This window comes from Scardinius erythrophthalmus (assembly GCF_964197995.2).
Source record: "Scardinius erythrophthalmus genome assembly, chromosome: 8".
Lineage (NCBI taxonomy): Eukaryota > Metazoa > Chordata > Actinopteri > Cypriniformes > Leuciscidae > Scardinius > Scardinius erythrophthalmus.
The window spans coordinates 7,007,309-7,030,475 of NC_138228.1; the positions used below are offsets into that span (position 1 = coordinate 7,007,309).

The 23,167-nt window shown below is 37.1% G+C and overlaps 1 protein-coding gene and 1 long non-coding RNA gene across 2 annotated transcripts in view; one reads left to right on the forward strand and one right to left on the reverse strand.

Moving 5' to 3' along the window:
- slco3a1a (solute carrier organic anion transporter family member 3A1a) overlaps positions 1-23,167 on the forward strand; it is a 69,643-nt gene that overhangs the window by 23,321 nt on the left and 23,155 nt on the right. The window lies entirely within an intron of this gene.
- Positions 15,971-18,895, reverse strand: LOC308694959. The gene is made up of 3 exons (XR_014030651.1): positions 17,062-18,895; positions 16,569-16,652; positions 15,971-16,472 (listed from the first exon to the last, which is right to left on the reverse strand). It is a non-coding gene; the product is annotated as an uncharacterized lncRNA (long non-coding RNA).

Sequence of the window (23,167 nt, forward strand, 5' to 3'; positions counted from 1 at the left end):
TCACACCTGAATGAATGGCTAATTATGCAGAGTCATTATGCAGAGTGGGTGGGACATTGAAATCTAATGTGTAAACTACTCCTCCCCCTCGCATATTGGCTTTCCAAGCAAAACCTGTTTTACACCATTTAAATCAATGTATTTTTTTTTGTGAACGATAAAGCAAGACTATTTTAACATAATTTTGAAGCTAGAACTCAAAGGGACAACATCCATTAGTCAAAAGTCTTGTGGACACATATTTAATATGTGTTTTGTGGTCTTAATTCAGCAACTTTCATTTTATCCAATAACCACGCATAAACATTATTCTCTTAAAAAAGGGGTGGTTGATTGCTATTTCACTTTTTTCATTTTAAATACTGTGTAATGTTGCTGTTGGTGCATGAACAGTATCTGCAAAGTTGCTGCGCTTAAAGTTCAACGTAAGCGGAGATATTGTCTTTTAAAAATCAGTAAGTTTAATGCCTACAAAAACGTCTCGAATGGGACTACAACGAGATACTTCCCGGGTTTTATACGTAACTAACCCATACATTTACATCCACCCTCCCTCCGGAACATGTTCTGCTGTCGAAGAGGAGGAGTTATAGTGGAGAGCTGTAGCTGTCAGGTCTTCTGTGTTCAGGCTTCCTACAGACGCTGTAGTTCGTCAACAATGGTTTAAATTTAAGTTTGGTTATGTTCCTGACAATTACAATCGTAGTTTAGCTCTCTGTGCTGCACATTTTACGGAAGACAGCTTCTAGAATCTACACGAGTTCAATGCCGGATTCAACAAGAAACTATTACTACAACATGAAGCAGTTACAGCTTTAAAACCAGAGGCCACAACCTGCAAGTAAGGTTTAATCATTTTAAATGTATTTGCCTGTATAATTTAAGACGTAATGTTTTAGTTTTATCAAGGATGTAAAAAAATGCCAGCGCTGGCTTTAGTATATGACAAACGCGTACAAACATTTTGGACCCGAATTTGTAATATGTACAAATTTTGTAAACGTATTTTCCATGTATACTTTATGACGTAATTTTTTGATTTGATCAAGAACGCAAACCAATGCCAAAGCTGTTTATAGTAGCTAGTTAGTTCGATGCTATTTTGTGTGTATAAGACAAACGTGTACAAACTTCAAAAAATTATCGCAACAGCAAACTTCAGCTGCTGTTATCACATGTACACCTAAAGAAAACGACAAACTGAGTAAACTAAGCTTTGTGAATAGTTAAACGGTTGTTCATTCTATCAATAAAACAATATCTTTAAAAAACGGTATTACTCAGTCATGTATTCAGTTATATTAAATGTTTAATCAGGGGGAAAGCGTATCTCAAAAGCTAACAAACAGCAGTAGCATTTTCAAGTAACAGCGTATGGAAATTCTTTGAGAGAATAATAATAAAATAAAATAAATTACCATTCAGAAACGTTTAGTAAGAGCCGTGTTTGCGGAGGTTCTGCTTGACTCTCTTCATCACCGCTCTCTGGGTCTGATTCTGGCTCAAACTGATGAGGCAATATTGACACCATTACATTTGACCGGAGCACATGCAACTGTCGCCCGTAAAGGTAATGGGCGTGAAGATTCCGGACGCAGTTTAGCCAATTACAACACACCGGCCGAACTAACCAATCTGAGCTCATTGCCTCTTTCTGAGGGAGTGGTTTCATAGAATCAGGAAGTCAAGCGGCTTACAATAAAGGTGAAATTTATGAAAAATAAGGCGTTTTTTAACAAACGAAACACGAAGACATGTTATATTGCAGCCCATAAACACAATCAAGCAAAGAAAAAAGGCAGTAAACCACCCCTTTAAAAATACAAACATCTACATACACGTTGCTCGCATATTATGGTAGCCCTGTTTGTGCTATATAGAGTGAATTTACACCTTTGCCATTAACGTCTTTATAAATAACTGAAAAAAGCACAAATGTCAAGGCATGTCAGAACATCTCAAGGACCCCAAAAACAGCCTGGTCCCCAGAGGGTTAAGAAATGAAAAGCTACACACTCCATCAATTAGGGTTAGAAGAACTGTAGCCAAACATATAACATGCTAGAAATAGTAATACTGCAATAATGATCCAATCATAGACTCTTAACCATTTGCTTAATTAAATATAAACAGCAATTTTTTTGGGCCGGACAGTGTATTTATTTACCCCTTAAGACATGAAAATGAAAGCTATTAAATATACACATTTGTCATATAGTTTGATATAGGACGTTTATACAGCGGTATTAGAAAGTGAAAACTTTTGTGTGATCCGTGCTAAAAATCCAATATGGCCATTCCGGTCAGCGCAACATACACAAAAAAATCCTGAGTGCACTTTTAAAGTCACCATAAAAACAAAATGAACAATTCTTATTTTTTTATGGAATTTTCCAGAATTTGTTATAAATGATTTATCTGTGCATTTTTTTTACTTTAATTTCAAATCACTGTCATCATGGTAATAATGCTGTCCATAAATCTTCAAAGGTTCAGTTGCTTCTCTCTGAAGTCAAAGATACCCATGATAATAATTAACATTAACATTGTTAAATGCAATAATGTACAATCTTTTGCACATTGAGCTTTATACTGCAGTGTCGATGTTTGTCAGAGTGATGATGTTTATCTGAAGCCACTGAGAGATCTCAGATGCATCCTTAAGAGACACTTCAGCATGCCTTCATGCAGTGTTTCGACTTCACCCCCTGCCGTCAGCCACGCATGCTCGTAAGCCACTTAAACGCTGCGCATGTAATGACATCTTGAAGGATTAGATTCTAAATGGGTTTTTCCATCTCGCCAATAAGCTCCGTGCCAAGACCGCGCCTTACCAACTCCTGTTTGTTTAATTTGAGAACAATGAACGTTGTCATCTCTCTCTCGACGGGGGTGAGGGAACAGACTTTATCAGTCCTCGCTCCAAGACAAACCTATTCTTTTCAGTCTCCTGTCAGCTCCTGCATTATGCAAGATAAATGTAACCAACCCTCTCTTTAAGTTAGTCTCAGGTTCTTTAGCTCTTACTTTTTCTGAATACTTGACAGTGCTGTCAAGTTGATTAATCGCATGTAACAAACGTTTTTTTAAGGAATATATATATGTGCATATATTATTATATATTATATATATATATGTCTGTGTGTGTATAAAAATACTGCATACACACACACACACACACACACACACACACACACATACACACACACACACACACACACACACACACACACACACACACACACACACACACACACACACACACACACACACACACACACACACACACACACACATATAATATATCTAAATATAATATATACACACACACATATTATGTAAACCAAAACTTTTATATATTGCATTATAAATGATTTGCATTTAGCTACATATTATTTAAAGATTTCTATATATATATATATATATATATAGAGAGAGAGAGAGAGAGAGAGAGAGAGAGAGAGATAGTTCCATAAGTTTTAAGTGACGTGGGAGGTCAAACGAGGACAAAGCAAATGATCTGCGACTCATATGGACAGAGCAAATTATACATGAATGTGCTATATTTACTACAATGTTTTAGACAAAACATTTTGACCTACAAGGAAATATTTGTGCTGCTTAATTATCAAAGATGCTAATACTTTTTGGGGAGAGTTGTGTTATAAAACCACTTGGCTCAGTAGGTAATGTGAATGATGTCTGTATGATGCAGACAGATACTAGCAGAGAAGAGAAGAAGAGATGTATGCTACTTAGAGAGAAACTAATCACGTGGGCAGAAAGTGGCGCTAAGATGATTATGTTGAGGAGAGTGTGTCCAACCTTTAGTGAAGCCCGAGAGAAGGCACTGCCTTTGAACTTGGATGAAACTGTGATTAATTTAAATGGAACAAGGGCAGACTTCAAGATGAGCTTTAAGACTGCATTAAAATGAGGCTGAGTAATATCACTGGAGTCATCTGGCGTCGCTCACTCACTTAATCCTATCAACGGTCAATCCTGCTCGCCAATCAGACTAAACAAATCCTGGGTAATAGAAAAGAGCTACTTTCCTTTCCAAACAATCGACCACAAACTGCCATTCGGCCATGTAGGGAGGAACAGGAAAAAGCATTTGAATCGCAAGAGCATGTCGTGTTCAATACCCACTTAAACCATTTAATTTGTTATTAGTTATAATACTGTTTAAAAAAGAAAAGCATATTTTCTAAAGAGTGTTAAAAATTCTTGCAAGACTTTCCACATTGATTTCCATTAATTTCTTCCATCCTACTCTACTAGCCATCGTAGGAAACAATGTCAAGTGTTGTTACATGCAGACACAAGCCAGACTTGCTGGCTGATTGTCTGTTTACATGCTCTATAATGCTTGAAGCCCTTTCCAAAATGTTTTTATGAGATGTGATGACCTACAGTAGTCCAGAAACCCTCTTTGTACGCTTTAAGCAACTCCAATCTAATGAATGTCATATTGCATGAGGATTTTTTGCATTGGCTTTTAACCATTAACTATGAACATGTTCTACTGACGTTTAATATCCACAATATGTCCAAATGCCCTTTGTCTTAATTATGAACAGTTTTAGTATTTATAATCAGTGGTATTATGTATTTTGTGAAGTTTAACGTGCATTATGTGCATAAATGTGTGTAAGAGTTACATGTCAGGGACATGGGATGATTTATTTTATTCTCCACTAATGCATATGTCGACTAAAGTATTCTTTATAAGGAAGGATTGTGTAGCATGATGAATACATCTATTCTGAACATCCATTTTAAACATGAACAACATGTTTCTCTACCTTGTAATAATAACGTAAGTTCTTTTGGTCAGCATAAACGGCCAGTCTTTGTGTACGAACTCAGAGAAACCTGGGCATGAAGACCTAGGGCCCTATTTTAATGATCTAAGCGCATTGTCTAAAGCGCAATGCGCAAGTGCACTTAGGGATCCACTTTTGCTAGTTTAACGACAGGAAAAATGGTCAGCGCACCCAGCGCATGGTCTAAAAGGGTTATCTCTATTCTCTTAATGAGTAATGGGTGTGTTTTGGGCGTAACGTGCAAAAAAAACAATCAGTGTAATTTCCCTTTCCCTTTAAAAGCCAGTTGCGCTCGCGCCATGGTGGATTAATCTTTTACATTGTAATCCTTTTATTTTTAATATTTGGCATGTGTTTGTGCTGCTGCGCATCCCTGTGTGTTTAATAAGCAGAGTGTACGCGCATTGTGGACCATTGTATTGTGACCCAAAATATTGTGCCATTGACTTTAGACCAGGTTTTTGTTGGTCAATGGCGCAGTCTATTTCAGTTGCCTCAAAATTGCAACGGGTCAACAATGCGCCTGAACGCACCTCGTTTTCAGACTAGCTTGCCCATGGGCGCACAAATAGGCGCAAATGCATTTGCTATTTAAACAACCTGGCGCAGGATGTGAAAATGTTAACTGCGTCAGGCTGAAACTAGCAAAAACACTGCTAGTCGTGCTTGGAGTTGCATGTATGATAGGGCCCCTAGTCTCCTATGACTTGACATATGTGACCCTGGACCACAAAACCAGTCATATGGGTCAATTTTTTTATATTGAGATCTATACCATCTGAAAGCTGAATAAATAAGCTTTCCATTGATATGGTTTGTTAGGATAGGACAATATTTGGCTGAGATACAACTATTTGAAAATCTGGAATCTGAGGGTGCAAAAATATCGAAACATTAAGAAAATCGCCTTTAAAGCCATTTATGTTCGCGACTGTGCTGCGTTCACTCACAAAAATAAATGTTTTATATATTATCGGTAGGAAATTTACAAAATATCTTCATGGAACATGATCTTTACTTAATGTCCTAATGATTTTTGGCATAAAAGAAAAATGTATTATTTTGACCCCATTTATAATTATTGCCACAAATATACCCGTGCGACTTATGACTGGTTTTGTGATCCAGGGTCACATATAATAATGAATAAGAGATATTTTGGGGGAAACTAGTGTTCGCTACCGTGATTCAACAACAACAGGGATAAAAAAATTTAGAGTCTACCTAACCTAAAAAACCTAACAAGCTAATTTTGAGATGCTCAGCCTAAATTGACTGATTGATTGATTGTTTTTTTTTGTTTTTTTAAATGCCTGTTGGTTTGATATTTTGTACCTTGTGCAATGACATTGATATATATTTTTTAGTCTGACTGAAGTGCCCAAGTACATTATGTGACTAGACAGACTTCCAGACACAAATCACAGATTTTTTTTGTAAGGTGAACCTACAATATAGGGCACTTGGCCTATGTGCAGCTACATCACAGGAGATAGCATTTTGGAAAGTTCTAAAATTGAACATGTTTCAAGCGGGGCAGCTCTGAATATCTCATGAGGTCCAGAGAGCTGAATCTTGGTGGTCCTCAAGCTGCATCATCTTCCACTACCTCACCAATCCCCATGACCTTGATAGCCTGTCGCTGCTGAAATCTGGGTCACAAGACTGGGTCTCTGCTGTTTACAAAGCGGATTTTTTTTTTGGTGCTGGTGAAAAACATAGGGGGAGGGTGGCATTATAAAATACAACACATCATTGGTTTGTCTGATCTGCAATCTGGCCTTGAAACTATCGGATGGAGATGCTCAGTGCCTCCTAAGGCACGACATCTCTCATTGTCTTTCACTGGAACATTGGCACTTCAAATCAGGGATGATTTGATTAGAATAGCCTGTTCTTACAGATTCATGCTGCCCCTGGCATTAGTGTAAATACCTGGACTCATTGATTGAGTGGTTTGTAAGTAGTTGCTCTCTAAACCCGCTTCTGTGTGTTCAGCACTTTTATTTGAGGTGCCGGACAAGATTGTCTAATTAAATGGGTGTGGATCAATATGGGTTGGCTATAATTATTACATTCAGTGTTCTCTTATTTTATTGATTGGTAGGAGATGCCCCCCCATTTTGATATGCTCTGAAAGAAACACAGGCTCTTTGTTCCAGAATGGGATTGCACATTATGCACCTCTGAGATAATACACAGCTCAGGTTTCCTACCACAGTCCAATTTATCCACAGTTTAAGTCAATAGAGAAGTATTTAGAGTGATTGAATAAAATCAATATTGACCATGGCTAAATTGAAATATGAATGTATTGAAATATTGATCAGGCCAATAAATCAAGAATACTTTGGCCATTTTGGCATTATAAAAAACTGAGATTCTCTGTCGGCGGCAATGGCCTCGTGGTCAGTGTGCCGACATGTAGTGCCTTTGCGCTCGGGCGGCCTGAGTTCGAGTCCCGGCTCGTGGACCTTTCCCGATCACATCCCCCGTCTCTCTCCCACCTCGTTTACTGTCATCTCTCTACTGTCCTGTCACAATAAAAGGAAAAAAATAATACACTTCGGATACACTTCCATTGAAAAAATTGGGTCTCTTATGCTCACCAAGGCTGCATCTATTTTCTATTTTAATATATTTTGAATTGTAGATGTCTTATTTGTTTTCATTAAAGTACTATGGTTATATATAGCCATTTTAGCAGTGATGTGCCACACTCATATGTAGATATCAGCAATGGCATCTGGCAATAAAAATCCCATATCAGACCCCATTAGTCAGGACATCCCATAGTATTTACAATTCATCCTTAATTCAGTTCATCACAATCATGTTTATTTGAAAGCTCAGTACTGCAACTTTATACCAATACTAAAGTTTATACTTCGCAGATCTGTTCTGTTTACCGCTTCCCTTCCGGACGCTGTACAATTAGCGCCTAATTCAGATAGCAGGCATGCTTTGCTCTAAGGGGCTTCTTTATCCAGTGGCCTGGTTCCTCTCTGAATGCAGCTTGGAAGTCTGGAGACCCGCTGTTGGCACCGTCATACTGGTAATTAGGCCAAGGCACATGCTGAAGAAAGGTGGACCAGCTGTAGTCAATACTCCTCCAGTGCAGCTGCTGCTCTTCACCAATAGGCCCATGGAGACTTCAGGCCTGCTGCTGCTTCAAGGCCTCGGTCTGCTTATCTGCTCTCAGGGCTCTTTGTGTTTCTGGCTCTTAGCCCAAAGGAAACATCTGACACAGCAGCCCAAGTATGCTAGTTGTGCCAGTGGCCAAGACATAACTGTTGGCCTTATCTCTCTGTATATCTGTCACTTCATCTTTCTCTGTCTTTTCCATTTTTTGTTCTCTTTCTCTCTCTCTCTCTGCCCTTGTGCAATATAAACAGTTAGACAGGTCTGTTTGCAAACATGCCAGCCCTGGTTTTATAATTTCATCTTATTTGTGGTTATGTGAAACTGCCACAAGCTACTATTATACAACTGCTACAAAGAAAGTTCAATGATGCAGAAGATGCAGAGAAATTCATTATCAGTTCTCTTTTACTGAACCGCATTTAGACAAACGAAATGTAGTGCTTGACCATCATCATTGATTGGTTAGCATGGTTCAGTTTTTTTGTATTTATTTCAATCAAAATTTTTATTTTTTTGGAAGGGGGAGGGGTGTTTGTATTGTTTTTGTTCGGTTTGGTATTTAGCATTCGGTTTGAGGGATTTATATAGAAATTGATCAACTGACCGTTTTCTCCACTTTTTATCCCTGGAAAAGATTGAATCACATGGTATGACTCTTGACCACATCATCATTCACAAAAAAAAAATCATTTATTCACATTTAGCCATCTGTTTGAACATATAAACCTGCATTTTGTTGGTTTTTGCCACCCCAGGGTAGTTCGGGATCTTTTGAAGTGAGTCAAAGAAAGAGCACAGTTGCAGATTTCTATCTTTCTTCAAAAGGCAGGCTTATCTTATTCCTGCGAACACTGACTTAAGGTTAACATTGGACTGCGATGTTGGTGGCACACTGCGTCTTTTCCAAGTGTGTATGCCAAGCTGATGAAGATGTTGGAGATTTGTAATACTGATAAGCCAGGATCAGCACGTAGCTGTATTTTTTCAGTCCGACTGATTAGCTAATATGAGCTATAGTAAAAAAGCAAATCAGGGTTCGAAGCAGGGTATTTACAATAGTTTTTTTTTCCTCCTCTGGACCATTTAGAAAGGTTTAGCCTATATAGTAATGCTTAAAAGGGTGCATAGTGTTTTTAATAATGTTTTCTTTTTTAGCTGATCCATCTTCACATAATCACATTATATTTTTATATGTTGTTCAAACATATCCTGCTTATATTTGCATTCAAAATATCCTCGAATGAAACACTCAGGCTGGAATTTAATAAAAGAATAGTTTTTGTTCATTTTAAACAGTGTTTGCTTTGGATGCGCAGAGCACTTGTGGTCCTAACCATATCTTCTGTCCTGGAAAGACCCCATTTCTCAAGTATAATTGCTGTTACTATTATATGCTTGCCTGCAGCAATATAGACTGTGTGCTATTTGTTGCGGTTTCAGGCTACAGTGCTCAGCACTGAAGTGGCAATGCATTAAAGAGCCATCAGCTTTCATACCGAAGTCTAATGTGAGGTCTCGACCTTAAAATAGGTTTATATCCCACAAAGACATTAGTCCAGAAATGTTAAACTGCATGAATATTAGATAAAGAACAGTATACCTTAGTATATGTAAAAAGATTTCCTAATGCTTAAGTCTCTGGAATATACAGTACATAAATTTCACTAAACAGTTATTAGTTTCTTGGTAATATTTCCTGGCTTTTACTGCACAATATGTTGCTTCTTTTAGGATTAAAAGTGGTCAATTTTAAGTATTATGCAGTATGTTGTAACGCGTGCATTTTGCTCTCGGCTTTGTTCCCACATAATTGGTTCAGGAAGCACTATTTGTTTGCTTGGCACTGTCTTTAAGTTTATAACAGTAAAGCATTTAGCTAAATTCGGCTCCTGCTTTCACTCTCTTTGGCTTTGTGATGATTATTTAGGTCAATATGGTGGAGAACAGAAACATTGTCGATTTAATGAGGGGAAGTTAATTAACATATGATCCCTGATAGCCCACAATGTTCCAAAAAAGACACTCGCTCTAAGCGTCTTATGCTGCCTCATAGTTGAGATTGGTTTTGAGTCACAGTAGAATATCCAACTTGTTGTTTATTGCCAACTAATCTTGTCATGTTGCAAATACTACAGAACCTTATTTTGTTAGATCTTTAGATCTTCATTTTTGACCTCTTTTAACCTCCTTTTAAAATACTAAATTGTTGTCGTTTCATGTCAGATGTTTCATTACAATTCACCCATGGCATAATCATCAGCAATAATGAAACACAGCATAATCTATAAGCATCTACTCCCATTTTGGCTGTTGGGAGGACCCTAAATTCTGTGGCTCAAATAGATTAAAGGATTATTTGACTTATCAAAGCTTTTTTTGTCCTCCTCATGTGTTCTGTATATAACCATATATGGGTGTTTCTTCAGATATGGCCAAAACAGTCTCTCTATTTTATTTAGGCCTACTTTGTACAGTAAGTTCAACAGTGTGTAGATACACTACCATATCATGATCTGAATGTTTTTGAACCATGAGGGTTGCATTTATTTGATCAAAATATGTATTGATGTATTGTGTTTAATGGAATTCTGATGTGATTGAAATGACGGTGGTGAATAATTACATTTAAAACGTTTTTGGAATAAATAGCACATGCTCTTTTCTTGCTAAGGTTAATTTAATAGCTGTCACTTTATGTTTTATGCACAAAAGTGTTTCAGTTGTAGTGTGATCTTCATTTAACAAAAATAAAAAGCTGAAAAAGCTGTTAACAAAGAAATGTTAAATGTTAATAAATAACAACCAGCTGTTAGCTGAAGTTGAAGAAACACCCATTTTTAGCCATATATGTGCTGTTTTTACTTTTTCTGATACATTTATATCCATAAAGACACTTAAGCCATAATATCTTGTTGTCTTAAAGGTGCAGTAAGTGATTTCTGAGACACTGTTGATATTTGAAATCAACCCAAACAATCACACCCCTCCCTTCATTGCTCCGCCCCCAAAATGCACAAACACGCAATCCAAGAGTGGATGTCTCTTTATTATGGCTGAACTGAAGCGAAGCAAAATAATGCTTCACAAAAATAAGGCAAAGAGGATAAACGACAAAGGAAGAACAAAAAATAAACACACACCCGCATTAATATTCGAAAAGTTAAAACAAAACGTGGGAAGTGACCTGAAGCATGTCTTCCCAGGACTGGTTAAAGAGGAGCACATTCAGTGACCCCTCGCAATCTCTCGGGTGGACAATAAACTCTGATTCCCCTGCGGAGAATACATTTCTATTTTGAATGCCAACATTCATTCCTCGCTGTCGCTTTGATAGTATGAGGCATGTCGATCAAACACTGACAAGCAGTGGACAGGTTCACCTTATCTGACTAGAGAAAAATAATCTGTTGTATTTCAGATCCATGTTTTGAGTCACGTGACAAGCTATAGTTGCATAAACATACAATCATAATCATTATTATCATCTGTGGGCATTCACATTTTTTTTATTTATAGATGGCTGACTCATAAATCTTTAAGCATCAAACAGCCTGGATAGTCTAAAATAGAAATCCATTTTCAGATAAAACCAGAATGTGTGTTTGTCAAGCAGGTTGTGAATTATATAATCTGAGGGATTGCTTATGCCTTTTTTCACTACGTGTTCCAGATGCCAGACGGAGAAAAGGTCTTAGACTAGGAATTTGAGAAAATTCCTCCCATGCCCTGGGAAAACCAAACAGTTCTAACCACTTGGACAGAAACCAAAAGCCTCCTGGCCTCTGAACGTCCCTCGAAAAAAATGTGTGTGTGTTTTTCTGTGCATTTGTGCGTAATGCACCATAGGGAAAGCACATATTTGCATTGGTTTCACCTTAAAATTATTTGTTTGCACTGGGTTGTTGGGTTTGACCAGTTTCGCTTTGACATGACTGTGGCTCCATTACATAAACAGATTTTCTTTATTTATACATATAGACTTAGTTTTTTTTTTTCAAAAAATCTAGTACAGTCTTTGATAGGTTTGTCAAAAACACAGCGTCAACATCTGAGCTTAGATTCAGATTGACAGCCCTCTGGTCAGTGGCGTGTAGCATTAGTCTGTGAGTGACAGACAGTTTGATGTATTTGAACAGCAGGAGAGACATCAAGAGAAGGGACACATACATTTCAGGAGGATATCATATAACAATTGTAAATGTTCTGTATTTTTGCTTTTATGATACTTTTTATTACTTCATTATTTGTTCATTCGTTCTTTCTTTCTTTCTTTCTTTCTTTATTTATATACCCTAATTTATGCTACACCTGTTTCCTCTTCAACACTCTGCTTGCCTAGTTTCTCAGGCACATCTTTTAAAAAAATTTCTCAAATTGACTCAGAGTTGCTTACTAGGGAGGTATCACGTATGAAAGCCACCATTTGCACGGTTGATCCCCTCCCAACAAGCTTATTTAAATCTTGTTTTAACTCTTTGTGTCCGGCTGTTCTCAGCATTATTAATGACAACATAATGTTGACTTGGACAATTTAGATCATTATCGCCTCATATCGAACCTCCCCTTTCTGGCAAAAACACTAGAATGAGTTGTGGCTTTGCAGCTACACAATCATCTTATTGTTAATAATCGTTTCGAGCCCCTTCAGTCTGGTTTTTGTAACCTCCATAGTACAGAGTCAGCTTTGGTCAAGGTCACCAATGATCTGTTAATAGCTTCAGATTCTGGGTCTCTCTCCATCCTTATATTTCTTGATCTTAGTGCCGCTTTTGATACTGTCAATCACAACCTCTTACTCAGCCGACTTGAAACTGTCTTTGGTGTTTCTGAGACTGTTTTGACCTAGTTTAGATCTTATCTCTCTGATCACCACCAGTTTGTTTTTAAGAGTGGTTTCGGGTCTCAGATTGGCTCTGTCACTACTGGTGTCCCTCAGGGTTCAATTTTAGGCCACTTACTTTTTCGCATTTATATATTTCTGCTTGGATTGCTCTGAAGATCACATGGGCTTAATTATCACTTTTATGCAGATGGTACTCAGATTTATGATACTCAGATACTCAACCTGGTCAAAACGTTGATGTTTCTTTTCTCTCACATTGTATTTCTGAGATAAAAATATGGATGACCCAAACATTTTGTGTCTTAATAGTGATAAGACAGAGGTGTTACTTAATGGCTCTCCTCATCAGCTTCATAAAGCTGGTTCACTAATGTTAACCGTTGATGGCTCTGTTTTGGAGTTCCAAACTAAATAAAAAAAATGTAGGGGTTATATATGATTCGAGTTTGTGTGCAATATACTGTTAAGAATTCATTTTTTCATCTCCGAAATATTGCTAGACTTCGCCCTATGCTATCCTTTCCTGTGACTGAAAGGCTTATCAATACTTTTTTCTTTTTTTCCCGCATTGACTACTGCAATGCACTTCTTGCTGGGGTTCCTAAAACCACACTCAACAAATTGCAATGTGTGCAAAATCCTACTGCTAGGATCCTGATTGGAGTCAGAAGAAATGAACACATTTCTCCAATACAGAAGTCCTTGCACTAGTTCTGCGTTGATTTTAAAATCCTTATACTCACATATAAGGCACTGAATGGTCTGGCCCTTCAGTATCTGTCTGCCCTTTAACTGTATGTATTCCTAAGCGTTATTTGCGCTCCTCTCAAGCTGGTCTTTTGGCTGTTCCACAGACACGTTTGTGATTCCTTCTCATATTAAAGATGCACAAAATCTAAGCATTTTTAAATCCAACCTAAAAAGGCACTTTTTTAGGTTAGCTTTTTCCTAATGGTTTTCCAATGTGTTTTTTTGTTTTTTGTATGCTTTGTATTTTTATCTGTGTATTTTTATTATTTTTATTATTATTATTGTTTTTTTTTATTATTATTTATTTTTCTCTTTGTATTATTATTATTATTATTATTATTATTATTATTAACATAAAAATAAGTTGGACATTCTTCAAAATTTCACCTTTATGTTCATGGTTGGTATGCTAGTCTATACATCAATTAGATTTCTATGTAGATTTACAATGCATGTGCTCCTATCAGTGCTACTTAAAGAAAATAGTGTCTATCTTTGTTTATACATACACACACACACACACACACACACACACACACACATACAGTGCTATGCATACGTTTAGACACCCATGCTAAAGTTGACTAAAAAGAGGAATAAAAAATCATCTTTTGGAAATTGAACTTAATGCCTTAATTAAAAAAAATTAGGAAAAATCCAACCTTTAAGGACACCAATTTTCTTTGTGAATGAATAATGTATCGTAAATAAATAAATGTTCTTCCTTAAAATACAGGGTGCATAAGTTTGGACACCCCTATGTTAAATTCCCATAGAGGCAGGCAGATTTTTATTTTTAAAGGCCAGTTACTTCATGGATCCAGGATACTATGCATCCTGATAAAGTTCCCTTGGCCTTTGGAATTAAAATAGCCGCACATCATCGCATAGCCTTCACCATACCTAGAGATTGGCATGGAGTACTTTCCATAAGATCATCTCTCAATGCAAACCAAACCAGCTATTAGGCTAACTGAAATAAAACCTTTTTTTTTTTAAGGCATTAAGTTCAATTTCCAAAAGATGATTTTTTATTCCTATTTTTAGTCAACTTTAGCATGGGTGTCTAAAGTTATGCATAGCACTGTATGTATATATATATATATATATTAGTGCTGTCAGTTAAACGCAAAGCAAACACATTTTAACGGCGTCAATTTTTTTATCGTGAGATTAACGTTCTTTTTGGCCTAGCAAACTTTGCAAAGCAAATCAAGTTTATCAGACACACTGGCCATCTGCTGCTATCCTGCTGTTTGCCTTTGAAACTGCTTGACCTGAATTTCTTACTATTAGTTTTCTTCTGTTAAGAGACTGACTGACTCTCCTTCAGCATTTAGCATCAGTCAGTAGCTCTAAAAATATATGATGGTCTCTTACGTTTGAGAGTGATTTCATCCCTGTTGTTCATTGGTTGAACTGATGCTGTTACAAGTTGCAGCAATTTAGATTTCCCCTATACAGAAAATGAAAGTCTTGCGCACTGACATTCTGAAATGGGGAACAGAAAGTGAAAATTTGAGTCTCACTACATGAAGTCCCTGAACTGATTTTATGTTGGTGTAATTCTTACGTTCCTTCGGAGCAAAAATGTCTAGTCCAATCGCTTCAGTGTCACTGTGGATGTTTTTCTCAGTCTGTCAGCAGACTCTAAAGGGCACAAGTTACACACGGGAAAACTGAACAGGAAAGCACTCATTCACTTGCTCTTGTTTGCTTTCCATTTTTGACTACATTGAAAACATTCATGTATAGGTCAGACGCTTGTCACCAGAGGGTTATATTTCTAGGCAACAGTTTGATTCCACACAATTTAGACTATTGTTTTTGAATGAAGGTAGAACACATTGATCAGTGTGTACATGTTTATCTGTTGACTGAATGCTTTTTAGCACTATCAGTATATCAGAAGCAACTGTGCATGCTTACCTGTGTAATTTTGTGGGAGTGTGCGTGTGTGTGTGTGTTCATGCTGTGTAAGCTCAAGTGGAATTATACACAGGTGGAGTTGCTTTGTAAGCTCATTCTGGATTATACGGTATAGGTAGGCCTACACAGCAAATTCTGGTCTTTGGAATAAACTCCATGCGAGTTAAAATCAACTCAATTTGAGTGTACATGCGTGACCATCAAATAGACTTCAACGCAGAGTTAAAATAACTCCGCTCTTGGTGTTGAATTTTTAACACTTTTTCAGATTTAAAATATAACTCTTTCTGGAGTTAAAATACAAATCATACAGAGAGTAATTGTAACTCTAAAATTTAGTTATTTATAATATGAACTCCTTAACAGTGTCAAAAATCAACGCTTAAAAAATATTGCATTTAACACTTCTTAGAGTTAACATATATTTAACATAATATAATGTTTTATGTGAAAATGATATACTGAACGCCATACTCTCAACTCAGTGCTTTTATTTGATCAAATTCATACATTGGTTTAAAAATTCCATGTATGGACACACTTTAAAATAATATCTGTCATAAAATACTGTAAAAATCTAACAGCAAAACATTTACATTTATGCAGCTAACAGAGTGCCAACTAAAAAAAATTAAATTGTATAAAACAATGTCAACAACACATCACTTCATTATATAAAATCAAGACTGCAGGATTATATAGAAAAACATGTAGTGCAGTAGGATTGTGTAACCTGAGATAGACACTTATACATCAGATGAAGTAACAATGAACAACTTCACAGTGAACTCATTTAAATGGGATTTGAACAGCTTGTCAAAAGCACCCAAGGATGTACATGACTGACAAGGCAAGAGTTTTTTGTCCAAGACAATGTAAAAGGTGAAAACCTGTGCTTTCGAAGTCCCTGAGGCAAGAAGGTATAGCTGAGGGTTTCCTTCAGTGGTCAGGATATGATCATCAAGGCTTTGGAATGACTTGAAACACAACATAAATGTCTCTTTATAAACAATTTGTTTAAAAATAGGCATTAACTACAATATTTGGAGTAGGATAGTGTTGTCTTAACAAACCTTGTGAAATTTCACCAGATTCCACCAGTTGTGGAGTGAGAAGATGCAGCAGGACAAGTAAAGAAGCCATGTCGCTGTCCCATTCTGGAGACAGAAAAAAACGTAGTTGTTTCAAAGTATGTTTAGGGCATCTCTAAGTTAGCCCTGTGAATTGTGTATCATAATATATCAAAATGATGAAATATTATTGGGGTAGTTTTATTAGTAGTTTTTTATTGTGTGCTGGAGAGCAAACTGGATACTGTACATGCCCAAAGCCAAGGGGACTTACTCTTACTATGTTCTTACATGCATCATGATTTTTTTTAATGTAAAATTTATGAAAAGCATTCACAAAGCATGAATTCATGAGCTTTCATAATAAATTACATTAAGAAATAACTGTGTATTAAGTGTTTTTAGCAGACTTTTTGGGAAATAATCAATAAAAACTTTTTAACCAGAAGATTGATTGGCTCAAGTAACAACATTACTATTTTGATGATGACTGTACCTGGATCATCAGTAGTGTCAGATACTTCATTCAGTGCAGCTTTCAAAAGCTGTTTTAGGAGAGCAGTCTCTTTAAGGTTCCTCCTGGCCTCCTGGATGACTTTCTTTAAAGAGCAACTTGCAGGTTAGAATACCCAACAAGTCAATGTATAGAAAAATAATGTAGGAACTAGATTTTCTTTAAAAAAAAATTATAAATATGCTACAGTGGCTTCTGGAGTCGTTTTTGTGAGAAAATTTTACTTCCGCATCTGAAAATGGGCGTGACGGGCGAGAGTCGTGACGTAGCACGAGGGAGAGCGGTCGATTCACACAACAGGGAAATATGGATTGCAATGACATTTCGGACGCTGAGGAAATTGTTTACGGACCACAGCCATACAATTATGAGCCTGCTAGGCTGCCAAGAGAGCAGGGACAGGCCAGGATTAATGTTAGACAGAACATATTGGAACTTACAATAACAGAAACTAAGCTTTGATCAGGCGTTTGTCATGCTCATTAATATCCGCCCAGACTAACGTTACGTGATATAACTTAGCAGTTTCTCATGGAGAGACAGAGAGATATTTATTCATGATACATTTTTTGTTCCATAGGTGCTTGTGTGGGAAATGCGAGGCAATGTTTACAGCTGAGGAAAGTCAGTGTTACAGGGAGGTGGATGCATACTGGGCCTTAGTGGAAAATGCCAAACTTCCATGGTTGCAGTTAGTGTTACTACAGTAAAGCCATGGTGAATGTTGCTGATCTGTGGACACTGGATAGTTCGTTCATTCATTGCACAATGTTTATTCCTGGTTTTCACGTCAGCGCTGTTTGATTCGTTAATAACGGAGAAATGTGAATATTTCTCACTAGATCTCGCAGCGATGTTATTACTTCAGTGGCGAACTCTTTATTTACCTCGCAGTTAGGCTACAGTGTTGCTTGATCAGGCTCGCGCTGCACTGGTCCAAACTGATAAACGGTCCACACAAACACAATAACGAGTAACTGTTAGCTCAGTTTCGTTCCGCTTACATTGCGTTTGCCAGTTGATGTTGTGCTCGCGCCTACATCCAGCGGGAGAACCCGAAGATGCGTACACTGAAGGAACCGCACTAGCTCTGAGTCTCACCCGGTTCTTACTTCGGTATCCCATGTTGAACTCCTTCATATCGCCGGGACGATAATCATCCGATCTGAAGTGAACGCTACACACGACCGCGTTTTCCGAAGCCGACGCGGAAGAGAAATCCCGTCTCTTCACCTGCACAACCCGCACCCAGGCACAAAAGATAGCACCGTCCTTTTTCCTGTTAGGAAACCGGTGGACTCGATGTCCTGACAGGCTGGAGTTTTTGCAAGCTCCACAAACACATACATTTACCATGACGATGATAAATTGAAATACAAAAACTACTGAAAACACACTGTCTCACGACCGCTCTTACTGAATACCAACCTACTCTGCACTGAGCTGCGGCAGAGCACAGCACGCGTCTCCCTCGTGTGACGTAAAATGACGCGATGTTGAAAAAAAAGCGGCTTGTACGCATAGACAGTATATAAACTGGACACAGCGACCCCATAGGTTTCAACGGAGAGAAAGTGAAGCACATTAGAAGCCCTCATTTCCTGATTGCCAAGCGTACTGCGCAGACTCAAACTGAGCTTGACAACGTGGATATGACGTGAGCAGCCTGCCTGACAGTTGTAAGTTTTCTAGTAGCTGTGCCAAACGAAATCAGAACCATTCCCTTCCGAATCTTGCAGAGATGGAAAGCGTGAGTAGGATCTGTCCATGAGCTAGGAGGCAGGAGCAACGTCATGACTCTCTATGGCCTTCTCCCTTGACTTTATCGGACTTTATGCCTCCACGTCCCCTCGATTGCATGCGAGCTTCTCTTCCTGTCTCTACGGTAATTTCCAGAGAGTCGCGTGGTTATGACGCAATCGTTAGCCTACTTTTACAAAAACTGCTTCTACGGGGCCATAACGTAAGATACAAGGTAATGGAGCCTTTTATACATTGTCGTGTTTCTTTAGAAATAAACCATGGACAAATGAAGTCTTTAAACGCCTCAGATGTAAAGTTATTCGCTGTCAAAGTGACGCCAAAATGAATGGGAGTCAATGGGATGCTAACAGCAGGTGAAGGCTTGTTAGCCAATGGCGGCTCCCGGGGGTACCTTCAAAGTAATATGAAACGCTTACCCACTGCTTGTACGCAAGCGGGAAGGAAGTCGACCGGAAGTTGAAGTCGGCCGGGTGCCGCCATCTTGAGCGGAACTTCACTTGCGTTAGCAATCCCATTGACTTCCATTCATTTTGGCGTCACTTTGACAGCGAATAACTTTACATCTGAGGCGTTTGAAGACTCCATTTGTCCATTTTTTATTTCTAAAGAAACACGACAATGTATAAAATGCTCCATTACCTTGTAGCTTATGTTATGGCCCCGTAGAAGCAGTTTTTGTAAAAGTAGGCTAACGATTGCGTCATAACCAAGCGACTCTTTGTCGCACATTAGAGAGATTACCGTATGGACGGGAGGAGAAGCTCGCTGGCAATCGGGGGGACGTAGGGGCAAAATGACAATATAATTAATCAGAATACCTAGCAAAAGTTGATCCTGCTCCATGCTCATGGACAATTCCTACTTACACTCTCCGTCTCTGCAAGATTCGGAAGGGAATGATTCAGATTTCTCTTGGCACAGCTACTAGAAGACAGACGGGTTGCTCACGTGGTCCGTGTAACGCTTTGCTCGGTTTGAGTCTGCGCGTCAGGAAAGGAAGTGCTAAGAAATCGCTAAAAATGGGCTTCACTTGTCTCAATTGAGTCCCAATGGGGTCGCTGTGTCCATTTCTTTTACTGTCTATGCTTGTACGAGCAGTCAAAGAAACGCTCACTTTATCTACTAAATTGGTGTCATTATGTCGTTTTAAAACATTTTAAATCCTGCATTATCTTTTCATATGGTATTTTCATACACGGTTATATATTCATTTAGATTTTTTTTTACCTGCAAGTTGCTCTTTAAAACTGGTGTTCCATTTTTCCAGGAAACTTAAAGCAACCTCTGCTCCAAACATCAGTAAGAAGTCTTGCAAAATCTAATTAAAAAAGGAAAGACAACCATTCAGACATCTAATGTAATGTAATATTTTTGATACAATTTTCATAATCACTGTCATCCCTGCTGGCTTTGACGAGAGAATTTGCTTTACATTCACGTTGCACTATTATCAACATCGTGAACTGACATTAAAGAGAAAACATGTAATTTTTGTTAACTGTTATGTTAGTGTGATTGAAAATGCAAAAAAAATAAAATAAAAAAATGTTTAAGCTGAAAACTACGCACTTTTTAACTATTCACTAGTCTAAAACGTTTATCATTACAATTCAAACCCGTTGCAGGCCAAACGTTACACTTTCACGGCTCAAATATATTATTATCCAGGGTAGACACTGCAGTTAGGACGTCTGTAAAACAGGCATAAAGTTCCATGGCTGTATAAAGTGTATTACCTCGTCGGCATTAACGTATGGAAGCTCAACAGAAGAAGGTTTCTTGAGTTGAGTCACCATTTGACGGCAAAAAAAAAAACTAATTTTCAGAAACACGGTGTGAAAGACGGTTAGCCTATCTAATGTTAGTTCGTTTAATCGAGGGGAAAAAAACTCACAAAACAGGCTAACAGCCACTCAATTCAAACACCACGTTCGCCACGGTCATTGACGTTAGTACACACACACATATAATGCAACAGCTACGACAAAACGTGTTTCTGTCAGAAAATATCGAACATTTTGAAAATATATATATATATATATTGTAATAAAAACGTTTTTACATACCTCACGGCGGATCCATTAGGCCTTTAGTGCTGCACCAGGGTCGTGACTCGATCGTGTGGCGCACTTCTTAATATGTAACTCCAGATGTAGTGTTAAAACACGCTTCTGAACACCATTGAATAAACTCCAAAATACAACACAAACAGGGAGTATCCCATAACACAAACTGTAGTCAGAGTTAAAAAATAAACTCACAAATCTAACTCTTTCGCACTTTTTTGCCTAACTCTGGATTTTTCAACTCCATAAATTTGCTGTGTACTAAAAAGTCTGTTGGAGCAGGTTATAAGGAGCATTTAAAAAAACTCTTGACCGAAGCTCAACTAATTTATTTGTACTGTTAAGAAGTTGTAGAGTGATCTTACTTTAACAAAAAGAAAAAACTGAAATCTGTTAACAAAGAAAGGTTAAATGTTAAACAACCCTATGGTCAGAAAAGTACCTGAAGTTGAAGATGCTTGAAAAATCAGTTTTGGGTCAATCCAAATCATAGTATATAATAACACTCTGTTTTTGTTAGGGTTGCACTGAAATCCTGGCCAATATCAATAAGATATTGACTGTCGATAACCTTTAAATGCTACATATTAAAAATAAAATATTTTTTTGTCTAAATAAATTAAATGTAAGAACTAAAATCAGTCATTTAGAGAATTTAGGCATCACAACATTATGAAAAAAAAAATTTGACTTTCATTTTGAGATTTACTAAAGGTTACATTTAACAGCGTAATTAAATTATTTGTGTTTTTGAAAAGCAGTAGATCATGGCAAAGATAATTAAATATGATACATAAAAACTTAATATGAACTGATAATGTTATGGTACCCATATACATCATGTAGACTTTTATGCTAAAATCAGTTGAAATATTGGTTTAATTCAAAATATATCACATATACAAGATGTTGTCGTGGGTAAAAAAAATTCCCACGGGTTGGTTTCCACCCCCATACGTATGATTTTGGCATTTTAACACCCCCAGACATACAAATTCAGTGGAAAATTTGCCTGCCCAATGGAGAAAAACACTTTTGACTGGCCATTGGGCTACTTTTGTTGCATAGACCTGGCAGGAGAACTAGCATAACAATAATGTGTTAGAAATTTTTCTTCATATTACTAACCCAGCAGGAACTGTATGAAACATGCAACCAGAGAATGTATAGGCCTAGATCTTGGGTTAACAACTTTACAGCTGTTTCTAACATGGCTAGCAATATCGTCAGTGTGAGAAATATCAGCAGTGTGAGAAATATCAGCAGTGTGAGAAAGAAAAAAAGAGTTTTCTCACTCTTTCTGTGAGAACGGCCTTAATTCTCTTCTTTGTTTTCTTTGCATTTTGCATATTTATTTTTTCTGTCTCGCGCTGAAAATAAGATTGAATTTATAACCACTGAAGAACTGCTGGGACGTGTGTTGTGTGTGTGCGGTCTGTTGTGTGATGTACAAAAAAACAACTTGTGTTCAAATCTTTATGAAATTGAGCAATTGTTTTGGATATTGATTAAGAATATTGAATATTATGTATGTTATTAATCACCTAAAGTGTTAGCTAGCCTATATATCTTAAAGTGCGATACGGTCACATAATACTGTCCCGAAAGATAATTTAACACAGTATAGTGCTTTTTGCAGACATTTTACACCTCATTAAAGTCTCCCACTGCCATAAATTTTAATGCACTGAAAAACAAAATTGTGTTATCACATATTATGGGAATTTCTGCGTACAAAATAATGATTAGAAATATTGACATGTACATATTTGCTGGCTGACTTGCATTTTTTTGCAACTTTTTTCCAGATTTTGGTAACACTTTACAATAAGCTATCATTAGTTAACTACATTAGTTAACATGAACTAATAATGAACTGTACTTCTACTGCATTTATTGATCTTTATTAATGTTAATTTCAACATTTACTAACACATTTTTAAAATCAGAAGTTGTATTTGTTAGCATAAGTTTTTGTAGCATATATTTGTAACATATGTTTTGCTCATTGTTAGTTCATGTTAGTTATAATACATTTACTAATATTAACAAGTGAAATCTTATTATAAAGTGTTACCCAGAATATTTTGAATTTATTACAAAGTATGCAGACACAATTTGCCTACTATTGTAATGCTTTTATAAAAGATTTCCTAAATAACATGGAGTATTGAAGGGTTGTCATATTTCATGAACACAGATACTTAGCTGATATATGTGTAATTATCAGTAAATATCATTATTTTCTGTACTCTAAA